This window comes from Mustela erminea, chromosome 1 (assembly GCF_009829155.1).
Source record: "Mustela erminea isolate mMusErm1 chromosome 1, mMusErm1.Pri, whole genome shotgun sequence".
Classification (NCBI taxonomy): Eukaryota; Metazoa; Chordata; class Mammalia; order Carnivora; family Mustelidae; genus Mustela; species Mustela erminea.
This window is the reverse complement of record NC_045614.1, coordinates 164,999,268-165,016,925: the sequence shown is the minus strand read 5'-3', so window position 1 is coordinate 165,016,925 and position 17,658 is coordinate 164,999,268. Positions and strand designations below refer to the sequence as shown.

Genomic DNA, 17,658 nt, shown 5'->3' with positions numbered 1-17,658 from the left:
AGGGAAGGACACAGGGAGGGGGAGAAGCTGATTCTCCACTGGGCAGGGAGCCAAACATGGGGCTCCATCCCAGAACACTGAGATCATGATTCGAGCCAGAGGCAGATGCTTAACCAGCTGAGCCACCCAGGTGCACCACGTGTGTGTGTGTGTGTGTGTGTGTGTGTTTAATTAACATATAATGTATTATTTGCTTCAGAAGTACAGGTCTGTGAATCATCAGTCTTATATAATTCACAACACTCACCATAACACATACCCTCCCCAATGTCCATAACCCAGCCACCCTATCCCCCCCCAACCCCCAGCAACCCTCAGCTTGTTTCCTGAGAGTAAGAGTCTCTTATGGTATTAAAAGAAACTGCCAAACCGTTTTTCCAGATCAGCTTTCCCATTTTACATTCCCATCAGCAATGTGTGGGTAATTCAGTTTTTCTATATCCCCATCAGCATTTGATATTGTCATTATTTTTTTAGTTGTCATTATTTATTTAAAATTTTTTATTATAACAGATATGTCATTGCAGTTTTAATTTGCATTTCCCTAATGTCTAATGATGTTGAACATCCTTTCATGGGCTTACTTGCCATCTATATATCCTCTTGGATACACTGTTTCTTCATGTCTTTTGCCCATCTTCTTATTGAATTCTTTGCTTTTTCACAGTTGAGCTTTGAAAGTGCTTCAGATATTCTAGATACTAGTCCTTTGTGAGATACATGGCTTACAAATATTTTCTTTCAGTTTGTGGTTTATTTTATTTTTCTATTCTCTTAACAGTGTTTTTTATTAAACAGAGTTTTAAGTTTTGATGAGGTCTATTTTACAAAGTTTTTGCTTTTATGGAGTATATTTTCAGAATTTTTTGTCTAGCCCTAGTTTCCAAAGATTTTTTCTTACTTTTCTTCTAAAAGTATCATAGTTTTGTATTTTATATCTAAGTTCAGGCTCATCTTGGATACTTCCTTCCCAGTCCTAGAATCAACCATTTCTCCAAGGAGCCCTTGTTCCTTTTATTGGAGAATGGTATCAGAAACCAAGATCTAGGCACTAGGTATACTTTTTGCTCCTGGAGTATCCTTGATTTTAGGTCCTCTCAGCCTACAGAGCAAGGGAATGTGTGTTATACTAACGCAATAACTAAAATTTGCATATACATGCCTATAAATATTTTATAAAAAATTCTTTTTAGAGCAGGGCCAGGAGGAAGAGCGGGGGGGTGGGAGGGAGATAGAGAATCTTAAGCAGGCTCCACGCCCAGCACAGAGATCTATATGGGGCTCCATCTCACTATCCTGAGATCATGACCTGAGCCAAAGTCAAAAGTCGGACGCTTAACCAACTGAGCCACCCAGGCTCCCCTATAAATACTTCTGATGTAACCATCTGTATCTATATTATGTTAAACTTGAGTTTATACTGATGTCTCCAACTCTAATCTCTTACCATATAGATTATCTAGTGTCCTCCCTTTGCTTCTCTCTAAATTTCCCATGTTGAGATACTTGGCTCCCATCATCTGCCATCTAGCTACTTAACTGTTCAATTCCAGTATACCACATGAATAATGGTCTGATAATTAACCTGAACCTAAGTAGTAAACACTTCATCAACCAGAGTATAGTGCTTATGTACAGCTTCTTTTGCTTTCATATTAGAAATGCCACTCATTTGCAGAATTACTTAGGTAGCCCCTCTCCCTGGACTTTCCTTAGTAAGGTTGTTTCCTACATTTATAGTACAATTAGATTGTTTTGTCTCAATCTGCATTTCATCCTGAAATCCTCTAACCTCCTAAATGATTTTTTCAAGTTTTGCGTACATCAAAGTTTAAAGTTTACTCTGTGCTATGAAGGTCTATGGGATTTTAACAAATGCATAATCTCGTGAATCCACAATTACCTACAGAATATATGCCTTAAAAATATCCCTTGTACTTCACCTATTCCGCATTTCCTCTTCCCCTCTTCCCTGGCAAACTCTGATCTTTCTATGGTCTCTATAGTTATATCTTTTCCAAAACATCACATAATTGGTATCGTATAGTATGTAATACACATTTAAGATTAATCCATGTATTTTCCTGGTTTGCTGGCTTATTTCTTTTTTTTTTTTAATTATTCCTAATATTCTATTGTATGGATGTACCACAGCTTGTTTATCTATTCATTTATGGAGAAAATATCTTGGTTGTTTTCAGATTCTTATAACCATGAATAAAATCGCAACAAACGTTCAGGTACAGGTTCTGGTGTGGACATAAATGGGTAAATATCTAGAAGTATGCCAAGAGTATGCTTGCTGGATTTTGTGGTAACACAATTGTATATGTGGTAACACAATTGTATGGTAACTATGTTTAGTTGTGAAAGAAACTTCCAAACTGTCATCCAAAGTAACTGTATCTTTTTTCATCTCCATCTTCAATGAATGAGAGCAACTAGTCTTCTTTGTCTTCACCAGCAGTTAGTGTTGTTGGCATATTAATGGCATCTTCACCGACAATTAGTATTGTGTTTTTGTTTGTTTGTTTTTTGTTTTGGTCATTATGACAGATGTGTGGTAATCAACTATATTCTTAGAACTGGAAGACAGTGATTTTTCAGTGTATAATAATTAATAAGAAACAATGATACTGTTTAAAGACACTGATAAGCACTGATTTTGCCTCCTCTTCACAGTACGAGGATTGGCCTCACTGCTAAGGAGTCTGCTTCAAGACCCAGGAGAACTCATGTTTGTAAGTGTTACCTTCAATCAGTGATTCCCAGTCCTATCACACCCAATGCTACCTTATACCAAATGTTTGTAATGTCTTCTTTTTTATGCCAAAGTGAAATTAAGCAGTAATAGAACCTAACTACATAGTTTAAAAAAAAAATCAATACATATGTTCTGTTACAGAAAAGAGAATTTTTTGAAATGAGTTATATATTTCAGATTGTAAACTTATAACTATATTAAAAGACAGTGAAGTAGTAAGGTGTTAGTACCCTCCTGAATAATAAATTGAGATCAGAAATCATTTTGTATAAGATGTATAGGGAAATTGAAGCAGTGGTATGGGTGGACACTAAAATCAAGCCTAGTATTACTCTTACGTATATAAAAAAGAGAGCTTTTTTGTATATAATGGAAAGGAACAACCCATGTTGAAGTAGGAATAACACACCAAGATAAATTACAGACTCTTGAGATGGAAACAACGGGGATTTAGGATTCTTGCGAATGAGCTCAGCATTACAAGCATGGTGTTAATTTCCTATATTATGACATAAGGTATGATAGTGACAAAGTGTCACATCTCCTATTTTGAAATCCCATTATATGTTGGGCATATGTTCAGTCTCAGCTAAAAAGGCCTGGGAGGCTATATTCTTTAATAAGCAATAGGCACTATGGAATAGATTGGAAAAAAGTCATAAAGTAAGAGGCTATAGAGAAATTGTATGATGAACCATTAGGGACAGAACTGTAGTAAGAGCTGATAGTAGGCAAGCACCAAAACAACTTCAATGCTATTTTCACAACCTAACTTTTTATCCTTGTACTACAGAAAGTAGTATAAGATGGTAAGCATGTGAAATTTTAAAAACATTTTTATAATGAAATATAGTGATATCCCAATGTGTTCTGCTCCTTTAATAATATTTGGCATTAAGTGACTTAGAAAGATCCTAAAGCGGTGATATATTTGCCATCTGCCTTGTCATTTTTGCAGTAACTGCCCTTCTATAACATGAAACCCTTTTTAACTGATACACGTTTGAAAATGCTATACAACGTTGAGTAGCTAGAAAGTACGAAGTACTTACTTATTTATTCAATAGTTTTAAAATAGCCTTTACCCAATTTAAGCTTTTCTCTCTATAACATCTTTTCCTTAAATTACGTTGGCTTTTTGCATGAATTTATGTAAAAAATCTTTCAGCATCTCACTAATAAAGTTTCATTAGTTTATGCTTACAGTGGATTGGTGCCCTGGGATAGTAAAAATTTGTTCAGGAAGATAACTTCCTAAGTGGGATTGTCCTGTGTGTTTTAGGATAGCTTATATCCCTGGCCCCAACCACTAAAGGCCTCAACCACCATGTCTCTGTGCCCAGTCATCACCCAAGCAAAAATGTTCCCATGTTTCCATGTTGTACCTTTGGCTACAGTACTTTCCTGGTTGAGAACATAACTTAAATCTATGGCTCCTCCTCTTTCATGGGGGTTTTATAGGTTTCAACCATTTGATCCTGTAGAGTGAAGCCTGGAGGCTCCAGGAAATCATTGGGAATGATTTCCTGATAGCCTGTGTTTGATGACATGTGGCTTTCAGAGCAGAATTTAAATGATAAGTGTCAGATTTTGCAAAGGTGGGTCCCAAAAGTGCCCTCGAGGAATAAACTGCTTATGAGCCATTCCAACCTCAGGTCAGGAGTGAGTTTTGCTCTTATTTTGTTGTTTCTCAGTCTGCAAAACTGGGTTAGGAGGGGGTAACCAAAAAGAGGAGACTAATGTGACAGCATGTAGCATGGGCCAAGAGCTCTACATCAATCTTCAAACTCTTTTAGGTTGCACAGTTCTCATGGAATCTTTTCTCAACAGTGGAGGAAATTCTGATTTTGAGAAACAGTGTAACTTTTCCTATCTCTGTTGAAAAACAGAATCTGCCAAAAAGAGAAATAAGAAGCAAATTGGATGTTGGAAATAGAACAGATTGGAATATTAATGCTGTTGAGTAGGCAAGCAGACTCAGTCGGTGAGAGATATGCATGTTAGAAAGCCTTTTATAATGGTAGGTAACTCCAATCTAACCTGATCTAAGATCTTTTATCTAAGTGGTAAGAATATACCCTTAGAAGTAGGAACAAAATACATCACCCAAGTCTTTAGGTTTCTCTTTGAGGTCTAGCTATGACTATGACTCCCCCCTAAATAATGGGGTCTGTGTTTCTGTAATAATTAAATGTAGCAAATGGAAAAGTAGAAGAAGGTCTCCTTAGCTCAAATTAACAATTCTCTGTAGGTGAAATGAGTTGCTTTCCAGGAGATGATGGACAGAAAAACCTCTGAGTGTTTATCTTGTCATCTTTGGCAGGCTCTACATTTGTATCCGTGAGTTTTGTGCTTCAGTTCTGGAGTCTTAAAGGCAGTCCGCTGGAAAATGGTTTGACTAGCTTGCGGGGGCCAACTGGTGCATTTTCAGGAGTTTTGCCATCTGTTCGTTAAATCACTGATAGTTTGAAATTAGCTCTGATGGGAATATTTACATCACAGAAATCGGCAAACCCTACAAATCAAGTCCCTAGTTCCTCCTTCCGGAACTGTTAAACATTTATCAGCATACTACTGTTGAAAGGTTACAGAATACTTCCACTGTGGTCACTGGCATTGACTTGTACTCAAGGAATCTTGGGTTTCTCAGGGTATCTTTCTATGGCTTAAAATCATTGGCCATGTGACAAATACTGAAAAAAATCATTTGTTCCTTTGTATTAACCCACTTTTGGTTGGGATGAAAAGAGTAACTAAGTTACTTATTTTGGGGGAGCTCTCTAGTGCAGATGGTCCTGTTAATCAGTTTGTGGCTCATTATCATTAAGGCTTTTATTATTTCCATTTATCCTTATTCTTCACTCCTGTTGCCCTCTGCTGTCACTGGCAAACATGCTAATCTATATAATGTTTATACTTTTATATATGCTCTTATAAAATGTATACTGTTGTGCATATATATATATATATATATATATATATATATATAAACTTACAGAAATGGTTTATCTCAGCCTATTTTATTCTATTTCATGTTTTTACATCCAGAACTAGCATTAAGGATTTTTTTTTTCATTATTTATTTGACAGACAGAGATCACAAGCAGGCAGAGAGGCAGGCAGAGAGAGAGAGGAGGAAGCAGGCTCCCCACCAAGCAGAGAGCCCGATGTGGGGCTCGACCCCAGGACCCTAGGACCATGACCTGAGCCGAAGGCAGAGGCTCTAACCCACCAAGCCACCCAGGCGCCCCAGCGTTAAGGATTCTTAATTTGACAGTGTTATGACTAACTGTCCCCATCAACCATTCTTGAGGATTTACTCATTCTCACATTCTTGCCAACACTTTACAACTACCTAGCTTTCTATTTCCAGGCTAATAGGTATAAAATGATATCTTCTTTTCATTTACATTTCTTTGATTACTGTTGAGTTAAGCATCTTGTTACATACTTGCTAACCCTTTGGGTTTTCTTTTATGTAAATAGCCTGTGGATATGTACCTTGCACAACTTTTTTTTCCCCATGGAGTTCCCACCTCTCTAGGGGACATTCTGGGTATTAATTTCTGATCAGTTTTAGACCCTGCAAGTATCTTTGGAGGAACAGATTTAATTACCCCTAATGTCGAGGCCCTAAAACTAAATGCCCATAATTTTAATCTTGTTTGGTGGTAGTGCACCAAGAAGAAAACTGTGCGCATTACCTTGTCTTCTCACTCCCCTCTTGGTTCTTTTATAAGTTAAGATAGATTATATTATGTTGCAGTACCAAATATTTCCCATATCTTTGTGGCTTAAAACAGACAGTATGCCTGGTGAGAAATGAATATGTCAACTGTGGATCAGCAGAGTGGTTCTGCATGTCACAGTCACTCAGGGACTGATGGATCAGCTAGCAGCTCAAGCACTGCTGGTTGCTAAGGCAAAGGGAAAGAGAATTCTGGAGGCTGTATCATCAGCAATTGTACACTTGGTCTGGAAATAACACCTGTTGTTCACAACTCATTGGTCAGAGTAGTCAAGTGGGCTTCTCCATTACTAAAAGGACCAGGAAGTACGATCCTGCCATTTTACCAGAAAGAAAAGAGATGCAAATCGTCAACAAAAATCACTAATATCTCCCCTACTGGCTGAAACCACTATAGAAAAGTAAAAGTGGATGGAAATTAAGATGGACACACTAGTGTTTCAGTAAGGTAGGGACAAATTTTTCTCTTATTCTTGAAATCTTCTCCACTTTCACTTTTTCTGTAGAATCCTTTGTTCCAGGAAGTCAGTATTGATGTCTCACTGACTTCAGTGTGTACTTGGTGCCAGTGCTTGGCCATCTTTTTTTTTTTTTTTTTTTAATTCATTTGAGAGAGAGAGAGAGTCAGAGAATGAGAGAGAGAGCACAAGCAGTGGGGAGGGTCAGGGAAGTAACCCCACCGAGCAGGGACCTCAATGTGGGACTCAGTCCTGGGACTGACCTGAGCCGAAGGGAGTTGCCTAACCAACTGAGTCATCCAGACACCCCAGTGCTTGGCCATCTTGAGAGCACCTTGAAGACATGACAATGATTGCTGGCAGCATGTATTGGATTCCTACTGAAACCACCCAGATCCTGTATTTTTCTGTAAAGCTCCTCAGCTTTCTACCCCAGGCAGGAACACAGTTTTGAAGACATAGCCTCCTTTGTCTGGCAAGTAATAAAACTGTCATTTCTCTCTATCCTCACACTCTGCCTTGGTGTTATATTTTGGCTCTGGAGCACAGAGGTCAGTTTTTTACAATATGGCAACCAAATATGCTGGTCACGATGTTCTTTCATGCAGCCAAAACACATGTGACCTTTCTTGAGAGATAGAACCCAAAAGTCACTTCCAGTCAGTGTATCAAACTCAAGCCCAGCATCTCAGAGTGATAAATAGAATTTCTTACATCAAATCCAGGTATGGTTCTCCATTATCTGGAAACCTATGAAATAAGATGACAAGTTACTTGTTTTTCACAAACTGATATACATTGGTGGAATAAGAAAAGAATAACTCAAACAAACAGTCCTTTTCAGACTAGGAAAAGAATGGGACACTTGGGAGTCACTGGCAATTTTAAAATCACCTGGGGAATATGTTGTGAGGGTCCTTTATGCTGTGGATGGAGGCTGTTACTAGTCAGGGCTCCATTCTGTTTCCTGGGAGTGACTCCCAAGTCCATTGTTTTCCAGGGCCCTTAGCTTTAGCCTTGGGGAGTTTCTCCCTTCCCTGTTATCTTCCTTGGTTATCTTTGAGGAGGGATTTGAGAATATATTCTTCTTACAGGTTGAAAAGCTTTCTTAGGTGGTCTTTAGAGACTAAGGGTCACTTTAAATTTCAAATAATCAATTTAAGTTTCAAATTTTGGTTTAGTCTTGTGGGTCTTTGAACTGCAGCTACAAATGTAACTATAACTACAACCACAAATACAAATGTAATTTGGATTCTCATATATTTGATTCCAATCAGCAACATGTACCAGTAGACTTGTACACAATTATTTTCAGTTCAATCAAGGGCACAGTTTGAACCTGGAAGGATTTGGTGGGAGAATCATACATAGCCTTTCTCTCTTCTCTTCAAGCCATTTTGTCCTCTTAAAGTCCTGTTGTGGATGCTATAAACTTAGCTAGATCTCTGTTCCAACATAGCTGGAACCATTCAGAAGTTTTACATTTCAGGCATGCCTTTGACTTGGTTCTATTAGGTTGAATTCTAATAAGCCTTTTTTGCTCAGAAGATTTCTCATTTTTATCTTTTACCAATTGGGTATGAGAAGCAGTGTCCCTCCTAATCCTGCAAGGCCTGGATTTCGGGGATGCTCTCTGTTTCCTTTCATTCTTGAAGTTTGCAAACCAGCCAACAATTTCCTGAGTTAATCCACTTTTTTGTTTGTTGACAAATATAGCCAATGGTAATTAAAGTTTTCTTTTCCATCCTCTTTCCTTAGAGATGCAAGTTTATCAAGCACTTAAACTATATACCTTCCAAAGTGTCCCATACGACAATTTTGCCAAATGCTTCACCACTGTATAACGTGGACCGCTGTTTTTCTAGCCTCCAGAGTTTATTTTCTTGCTATCTAACTCCTAGGCCAGTGCCATATAATTTGATATTTTTGTGATGCCCCCCTTTTCTAAGTACGTGTTTGTATAATGATCCAGGTGTTCTTTCCAAGATGGGTGCTCAATGTAGCAGGTAACCAGGAGGTCCTGCTGCTTACTGGGATACCTTTCTCTGTTTTACTGAGTTAGAGAAGACAATTGATTCATTTGCTATTAAGATCCAGCATTTCAAAGTTAGTTACCAAAGATAACATGTTAAAGTAACACTAAATGAATATCAAAATCTAAATCATCAGTATCTAAAACTAATGTATCCAATGTCTCTTTCCCCCTTGTTACAATGATAGCAGTCTTGAGGATACTTCTCATCTGGTTTGCCTCTTTTCCTGATCCTTTCACACAGGTATAAGGAATAAATAACTTGGTAATACTTGTCTTTTGTCAAAATATGCTTGCATAATTGGAAATTTTCAAGGAATTGAAAAGTATTGAGGCTACTCGGGCTCCAGCCTCATGGGTTTGTCCTTTCAAAGACCATCTGGTAATTTCAAACGCTACAATCTCAGAGTACAGATTTTTGGGAGATGGAGAAAAGAATGATGCTCCTCGATCATGGGGGTTGGGATAATAGATTCTTCCATAAGGCTGAGGGAACTGATGCCAGCTTCATGTTTAGAGTTTAACTAATGGGTCTCAGATTCATCCAACACTACCAGGGCAAAAGAGGTGGCTGGAGATGGCAGACATCTAGATAGGCTAGGGAAAGCCAAGATGACCCTGAATTTACCACAGCACTGGGCTTGGCATCAAGAAGACTCAAATTCTCCACGAACCAGGTGGTCAACATCTGATCATTGAGTATCAGAGTGCTAACTCCATAAGATTTGCAGATACAGAGAAGTGACAGCATCAAAGAGAAACTCAGATCTGTGTATAGAGCTGGCATTGGCAAAATTTTCTTCTAAAGTGCCAGATAGTAAACATTTTAAACTTTTCAGGCCATATGTAATCTCTGTCCCATGTTCTTTTCCCTTTTTTCCTCTTCCTACCCTTCTTCTTCCTTCTCCTTTTCCTCCTTTTTTTCTTTTCCTACTTCTCCCCCCTTTTTTAACAACTCTTTAAAAATATAAGAATTATTTTTCATTCCTGAATCATACAAAATCAGGATGAAGACTGTGTATTTGGCCCAAGGGCTGCAGTTTGCCAATCTCTGGTGTAGAGGAATTAGGCAAAAATCTCTGTAGGATCGTGGATACTGGGAAGCTCCAGGGGAGATGAGGGTGCATCTGCAGGAACAAGTGATGCCATGTGATAAAGTCCTTATTGGTCAATGTTTATGCTAAAATACCAAATCCTGAGGTACCAGCAGCTATGCATAGAAAGATAGGGATATGCCCTACCCCCCTCCTAGCTGAGTGGACATAATTTCTGAGCAAGGATAAGAAAGAAGCCTGAAAAAGGATCTTTCAATGAAAATGTAATTAAATGATTTTGAACTTGGCTGGAAATAATCATTGAATTGGACGACTCTTTCTATTGCTGAGCAGAAGTGGGGCTTTGGAGCTAGGATGAAATTGGTTATAGAGTTTCAATTATGTTCTTTCCATTTTTACTTTCAAATCTACACCTGGTTTACAAAGATATTTGAACAATTAGCAGTGAATTAGAGACAATTAAATATGTCTGTCTGCCATTCTCTTGTTTAGTGGTTGAGTTTGTATACTGTACATTCCAGACCTCTTTTCATCTGTGAATACAGCTTTTGTACACCTTTCTCTCTGTGTATATCCATACCTTTGATAAAGATAAAGTTATTTATCTTGGAATCTCCGATTACTTTTAGCCACTTTGTAGAAAGGTAAAATGTAATTTTTAAGAAGCTTATTTCTTTAAGAAGTTTTCTAGACTTTGAAAATTGGGTACTTTTTAAACCAACTCTGGCAACACCAAATCCACCAAAAGATACGATCAAAGTTTACTTGATTAAAAAAAAATTAACACTATCTAGGCTACAAGAAAAAAAAAACTGAGAATATTATTCTAATTATTGGAGACACTAATGTTTTAAAATGTATTGAAAGTCAATTATAAAAATAAATTTCAAAATGACCCCTACAGTTGTTCTTTTTGATTCCTAATTGGAAGATCTACAGGACAAACAAAGAAATCTTCAGATCTTGAGCTGATATCTAAAAAGGGTTGTTTGGTTCTCTTAATGTCTTGGATTTTTTACCCTAAGAAGTAGCAGTAATCATCTCACCTTTGGGGCAATTAAACTCTTCATCAGTTGTGCTGTAATCCCAGGAAAAGGCCTCTAATGGTTTTGAGAAAATCTAGTCCATGTGCCTTTGGTCTTTACATCTCACCTTTTGAATTTCTTTCATTCTACTGAAGGCACATGTCAGAATAGAGTTGGACAGGGTTTGAGTCAGGCTAGTATATGGTGGTATAAACCAGGTTAGGTCTCATGGAATCCCCAGGGCCAAGGCAGACAGGAACTCCAGGGCTGATGTTTGACTTTCAAGAGAGTATGTTTACACCAACTTCTTGATGACTTGATGCTTTTGCTGTCTTTGATTCTGAGGCAGCTCAGGTCCCCTTGCCCAGTTCTCTCTTACCTTTGTAGTACCTTCAAAACTGGACATAAAGAAATTTAAGGAGATTAGATTTGCCTTTTATCTCTTAGTTTAATGTCCAGCAAGACTATATTCCTGGAATGATGTTGGAGTCTTCAGAAAGATTTGAGTCAACCATTTCGCAGAGGTGAGTTATTGTCTTAGCAGGATTTCCATCTATTGAAGGTGCAATAGAACGATTTTGTCCTAGTATGTCCCCATTCTATCCAGTTATCTTTTGTTTGCCCAATCCTTGGGCAATGGAGAGTATGGCAATTAATGGCTCTGGAAATCTTGTTCAGATGATTTGGGGCTGAAATGTCTACTTTATTCCATTGTCTCCTTTTGCTGAGGATCTTGAATCAGCAATTGATCTGCAATTGAATGTTATTTTAAGGTTTCTCATGGTTGCAACTTCCTAATTCTGTTAAGAGTTTTTTCACTTTTCCAGATGCTTGGTGATTAATAAGGACAATGATGTTTCTAAGTAAAGGATAAAGACTTTCATAAATCATGAATAATTGTTCTTGCAAAATGTCTTTATCAGTGGGTAGAATAGGTATGTTAGGATTGTCTAGGTAGAAATCATGAAGTCTTAGAGCTTCTCTTTTTAAATTGGGCCATTGTTATTGCTAGGGCTTCATCCCTTCCAGAGAATAAACATTCTTTTACTACTATATATTCACTGTCTAGGCAGCCAATTTTATAAAATTTATTTTGAGATGCTCAACTAATCCTGTCATTCAAATTTGGGTGTGCGTCACCTGTATAGTTTTTTCAATATTATGTTAATTATAGTGAAGCATGCACTGGGCATATCCTCTCTTATTCTAGAGAAGTTTTCCTATTACTATTTAATATCAGAGGCAATTACTTCCATTGGAATGCACTATATCATGGAGGATTTTAACAAGGTCCATTTGAAGTCTGATAACACTACATATCTTACCTGGATTTGACAGATCTTATCCTCATAAATTTTAAAATTCGGTGATTTCCATTTTTTCTGCAGAATTTGGGGTCAAATTTTATGCTCATATTTATGTACTCTTTGAACTTCTTCATGGATTCGTCCTTTCTGTTTTGTAAGGGGGCGTTTTTATTGGAACAGTCTGTTTAGCAGGGTGATCTGCAGTCTCCCTTACTGGAGGCCTCTATCTCGATGACAGCAACTTTCTTGGGTAGAAAACCTTCGTGTTTCTATAGCATTTCAAAATCACGAACTACTAAACTACTAATGAACTATTTCAAAAGCATATCAGTGATCAGTGTGTGTGTATATTTTGTTTATTGGCCACTTAACATGCCTTTTATATAACCACAAGTTCAACCACTTGAACTGATTTGGCTTCCATTAAGGGATAGGTTCTGTAAGAGAATCTAGAGTAATTATTGCATGTCTATCCTTTCATTACTACTTTTCACTTATAAGATAAAATCCATCAATAATAAGGAAGTCGGAATCTGGAATAAACATGTCCAAAAGATTTTCTCTAGGATGGATACTTCATAAAGTACAGAAAAATAACCATGAGGTTCTTTCTCTTTCATTAGGTCAGATTAATCATGTTGCTGGATTAAGAATGTTAAATCAGGGCGCCTCGGTGGCTCAGTGGGTTAAGCCCCTGCCTTCGGCTCAGGTCATGATCTCAGGGTCCTGGGATCGAGTCCCGCATCCGGCTCTCTGCTCAACAGGGAGCCCGCTTCCTCCTCTCTCTCTCTCTCTGCCTGCCTCTCTGCCTACTTGTGATCTCTCTCTGTCAAGTAAATAAATAAAATCTTTTTAAAAAAAAAAAGAATGTTAAATCAGTAGATAGGAACATGAAGAGGAGAAAATAACCATATTTGATAATTAGTGCAGCCTCAACAGAAAATGCTGAATGTTTTCGGTTAACAATAGGGACCATACTGCATGTGGTACCTCAGATTTGTAGGTGATTTTGTTAGTCTGGGACATTTGAAAACAGATGTCAAGAAGAAATTAGAAGTATAAGAGCTTTATTGGAAGAAGTGATATGTGAAATATACAAGTGAGAGGGACTGGGGAAAAGTCAGGTCTATGAAGCAGGGCCATTGCTTGTGAAAGAAGAGAAGGAAGGAGAATGCAGAATGAAGCACCTCAAACTGAGGTAAATGTCAGAGAAAGTCATTTGCTTAGGCCAAGGGGGTGCTCTAGAGCAGACTGCCCTTTAAGAAAATTCCATGTTGGGACAAACGACCAGGACCTTATACCAGGGTGACTGCAGTCTGCCTGGAGAGGTTGTGTTCTTGACTTGAACACTGTGGCAGATCTCAAAAGCATAGTCTTTGGAGGCTGTCAGCTAACTGCAGTCCTTGTGGCAAGTTTTCTCTTTTTAGGAGGTTCTAGTGAAACATTATACTGCTATTGCAGTCTTTACTTGCTGTCTGCAGATCCACTGAACACAGTGGAAGCAGCTTCTCCAGAGTTACTTTACACTTCTCTACTGAGTAGGGAGGTTAGTTAAGAATAACCACAACTTTGCCATAGGAGTTGGTCTTGGCGCAATAACTGACATGATGTGTACTAGCTGGCAGAGGACCAGATTGTTAACTGTCCCTAAGGCAAAATTGTAAAGAAATTTTGTCTTTACAAAATGCAAATATGAATGCAAGTTTTCTGATTCTCATTCTGACTGGGACAAAAAAGAAAGCATTGTTAAATCTATGGTTGTATACCATGTACCTCAGGCCTTATTAATCTGCTAGGAATGTTACCACATCTAGCACAGTGACTGTGACACTAGTTGGTTGAGTTTGCAGTAGTGTTCTATAGTCTATGGTCTATAGTCATTCACTAGGGTCCGCTCAGTTTCTCTAGGGAAGGGACCACCAGTCTTGTATCCCTTTTTGGAATATGATATTGTTTTATATTTACGATCATACTTGGGTGTGGATATTTCAGAGACTTCCACTTGGCCTTCCCCTCTACGACAGTTCTTATCTATAGGACAAGGACCCAATATGAAGGTTATGCCAACTAAGCAAGATATGTCAACCCCACTATACATTTGAGACTAGGGAAATGATGACCACATGCAGAACAGATATAGAACAAATTGTATGAGTGTACTGTAAGTCAATGGAATCTACTTATTACCTGGACTTTGTGTACCCCACCTTAGCAGTGGAGACTTTATTCAGTTCTGAGGGTATCAATATCAATGAAGAACCCATGTCCAAAAGTCCTTGAAATGTCTGGGTGTTCCCCTTTCCCATATATTAAAGTAAATGGCCATCAATCTTGTTGGGAAAGGACTAGTGGAACCATTAGTAGATATCTACCATGGTTTTGCAAAGTCCTTCTTCCTGAGGACCCAGTCACCTCATCAATCAACGAGTTCCAGATCTTAAAACTATTCAGGACCAGGAACTGAGCAAAATAATGTGACTTTAAAATGAGATGGCCACCTTCTGCCACCTGCCTTTATTCTTGACTGCTTTTGGGTGCAGTAGCGCCATCATTAATTGCCAGTCTATCTTGTCTGTAGACACACTGCAATTCCTTGCAGGCTAAGTTCCCTTAGCTGCCCTTCCAAACTTGCTGGTTGTTAAGTTAACTGTGCCCCCCTAGTTTGTGATATTTAAGCACTCCCATCTCTTTTCCTATTATTCCCCATTAACCTCATTGGTATTAATGAACCAAATCTTGAGACGAGCTTTTCTATTCATAGCTCTGACTGGAGAGGAAAGCAAACAATTTTTAGAGATGCTGGCAAAGTTCTCTCCAGCACATTCCTAATGGCGTTATTGAATAGTGGTGCATTCTGGGCCCTTCTATGGAACATAATCCTGTGGTGTGTATTCTGGCCTCATATTTTGGCCAGGAAGCCTACTTCCTTGAGCTTTTTAATCCTTTTTCCACTGTCTATCTCAGTATTTCAGGCCTTTTTACTTGGCACAGTGTGGACCAGCACTTCCCTAGTTTCCCAGAACCATCCATGCTCACTGTAACTGAAGGATCCTTGCTATACCCCATTAAGAGGACCAAAGTAAATAAACTTCTCAGTTAGCCAGTCTGGCATTCTTGGTCAGACTCTCAAAATCTATTACAATGGTGCACCCCCTTGTTCTTTTTTGTTTTTTTTTAAATTTTTTTTAGATTTATTTCTTTACAACGTAACAGAATTCATTGTTTATGCACCATACCCAGTGCTCCATGCAATACATGCCCTCTCTAATACCCACTACCAAGCTCCCCCAACCTCCCACCCTCTGCCCCTTCAAACCCTCAGATTGTTCTTCAGAGTCCATAGTCTCTCATGGTTCACCTCCCCTTCCAATTTCCCTCAACTCTCTTCTCCTCTCCATCTCCCCATGTCCTCCATGTTATTTGTTATGCTTCACAAATAAGTGAAACCATATGATAATTGACTCTCTCTGCTTGACTTATTTGACTCAGCATAATCTCTTTCAGTCCCGTCCATGTTGATACAAAAGTTGGGTATTTATCCTTTCTGATGGAGGCATAATAATCCATAGTGGGTATGGACCATATCTTCCTTATCCATTCGTCCATTGAAGGGCATCTTGGTTCTTTCCACAGTCTGGCGACTGTGGCCATTGCTGCTATAAACCTTGGGGTACAGACGGCCCTTCTTTTCACTACATCTGTCTCTTTGGGGTAAATGCCCAGTAGTGCAATTGCAGGGTCATAGGGAAGCTCTATTTTCAATTTCTTAAGGAATCTCCACACTGTTCTCCAAAGTGGCTACACCAACTTGCATTCCCACCAACAGTGTAAGAGGGTTCCCCTATCTCCACATCCTCTCCAACACACATTGTTTCCTGTCTTGCTAATTTTGGCCATTCTAACTGGTGTAAGGTGGTATCTCAATGTGGTTTTAATTTGAATCATAAACATTGTTAAAAATACTATACTGCCTAGAGCAATCTATACTTTTAATGCCATTCAGATCAGAATTCCACTGGTATTTCTCAAAGAGCTGGAGCAAATAATCCTAAAATTTGTACGGAATCAGAAGAGACCCCAGATTGCTAAGGAAATGTTGAAAAAGAAAAACAAAACTGGGGGCATCGCATTACCTGATTTCAAGCTTTACTACAAAGCTGTGATCACCAAGACATCATGGTACTGGCATAAAAACAGACACATAGACCAGTGGAGCAGAGTAGAGAGCCCAGATATGGACCTTGACTCTATGGTCAAATAATCTTTGACAAAGCAGGCAAAAATATCCAGTGGAAAAAAAACACTCTCTTCAATAAATGGTGCTGGGAAAATTGGACTGCTATATGTAGAAGAATGAAACTCTACCATTCTCTTATACCATACACAAAGATAAACTCGAAATGAATAAAAGACCTCAACATGAGACAGGAATCCATCAGAATCCTGGAGGAGAACATAGGCAGTAACCTCTTCTATATCAGCCACAGAAACTTCTTTCAAGATATGTCTCCAAAGGCAAAGGAAACAAAAATGAACGAAACGAGGGAAATGAGCGAAAATGAACTTTTGGGACTTCATCAAGATAAAAAGCTTCTGCACAGCAAAGGAAACAGTCAACAAAACAAAGAGGCAACCCACAGAATGGGAGAAGATATTTGCAAATGACTGTACAGACAAAAGGTTGATACCCAGGATCTATAAAGAACTTCTCAAACTCAACACACACAAAACAAATAATCATGTCAAAAAATGGGCAGAAGACATGATCAGACACTTCTCCAATGAAGACATACAAATGCCTATCAGACACATGAAAAAAATGTTCATCATCACTAGCCATGAGGGAGATTCAAATTAAAACCCCTTGTTCTTCTTAATACAAGTTTAGGTAATTCTTGTAGTTCCTTTGGGGTCTAATCTTTACCCTGTCTTAACAAAACTGGCATAATCCCAGATGGCATATGCTGGCATTTAACCCTAGTTATCATTCTTAAAACCAGGGCTATATGGGCCAAGGGCAGGTAGCCTGAAGATGGGCTACTTTGGCATGAGCATTATTTTAAGTTGAAGGCAATAAAAACCCACCAGATTCAGGAAAAGCTCTTTGCTTTCACCCCACCCTCCCAACTGCTCGCCTATACCTGGAAAAGAGCTATTATCAGACATTCTCTTTACTAAGAAACTTACTGCATATCAAGGTGTTTGTTTTCCAAACATCACCTTTCTCCTTCCTGCCCCTTTGTATCCTCAGACACCACACCCTCCTTAG

At 38.5% G+C, this 17,658-nt stretch overlaps 1 protein-coding gene across 4 annotated transcripts in view; it reads left to right on the top strand.

Moving 5' to 3' along the window:
* HHLA2 (HERV-H LTR-associating 2) overlaps nt 1-17,658 on the top strand; it is a 137,042-nt gene that overhangs the window by 20,115 nt on the left and 99,269 nt on the right. For 3 of the 4 annotated variants that reach the window (XM_032349882.1, XM_032349863.1, XM_032349860.1), the window contains exon 3: nt 2,683-2,741. The exons of the other annotated variant lie outside the window; for it this stretch is intronic. The gene's annotated coding sequence lies outside the window, so the exon portion shown is untranslated. The remainder of the gene's footprint in view (nt 1-2,682; nt 2,742-17,658) is intronic. 4 annotated transcript variants of the gene reach the window in all.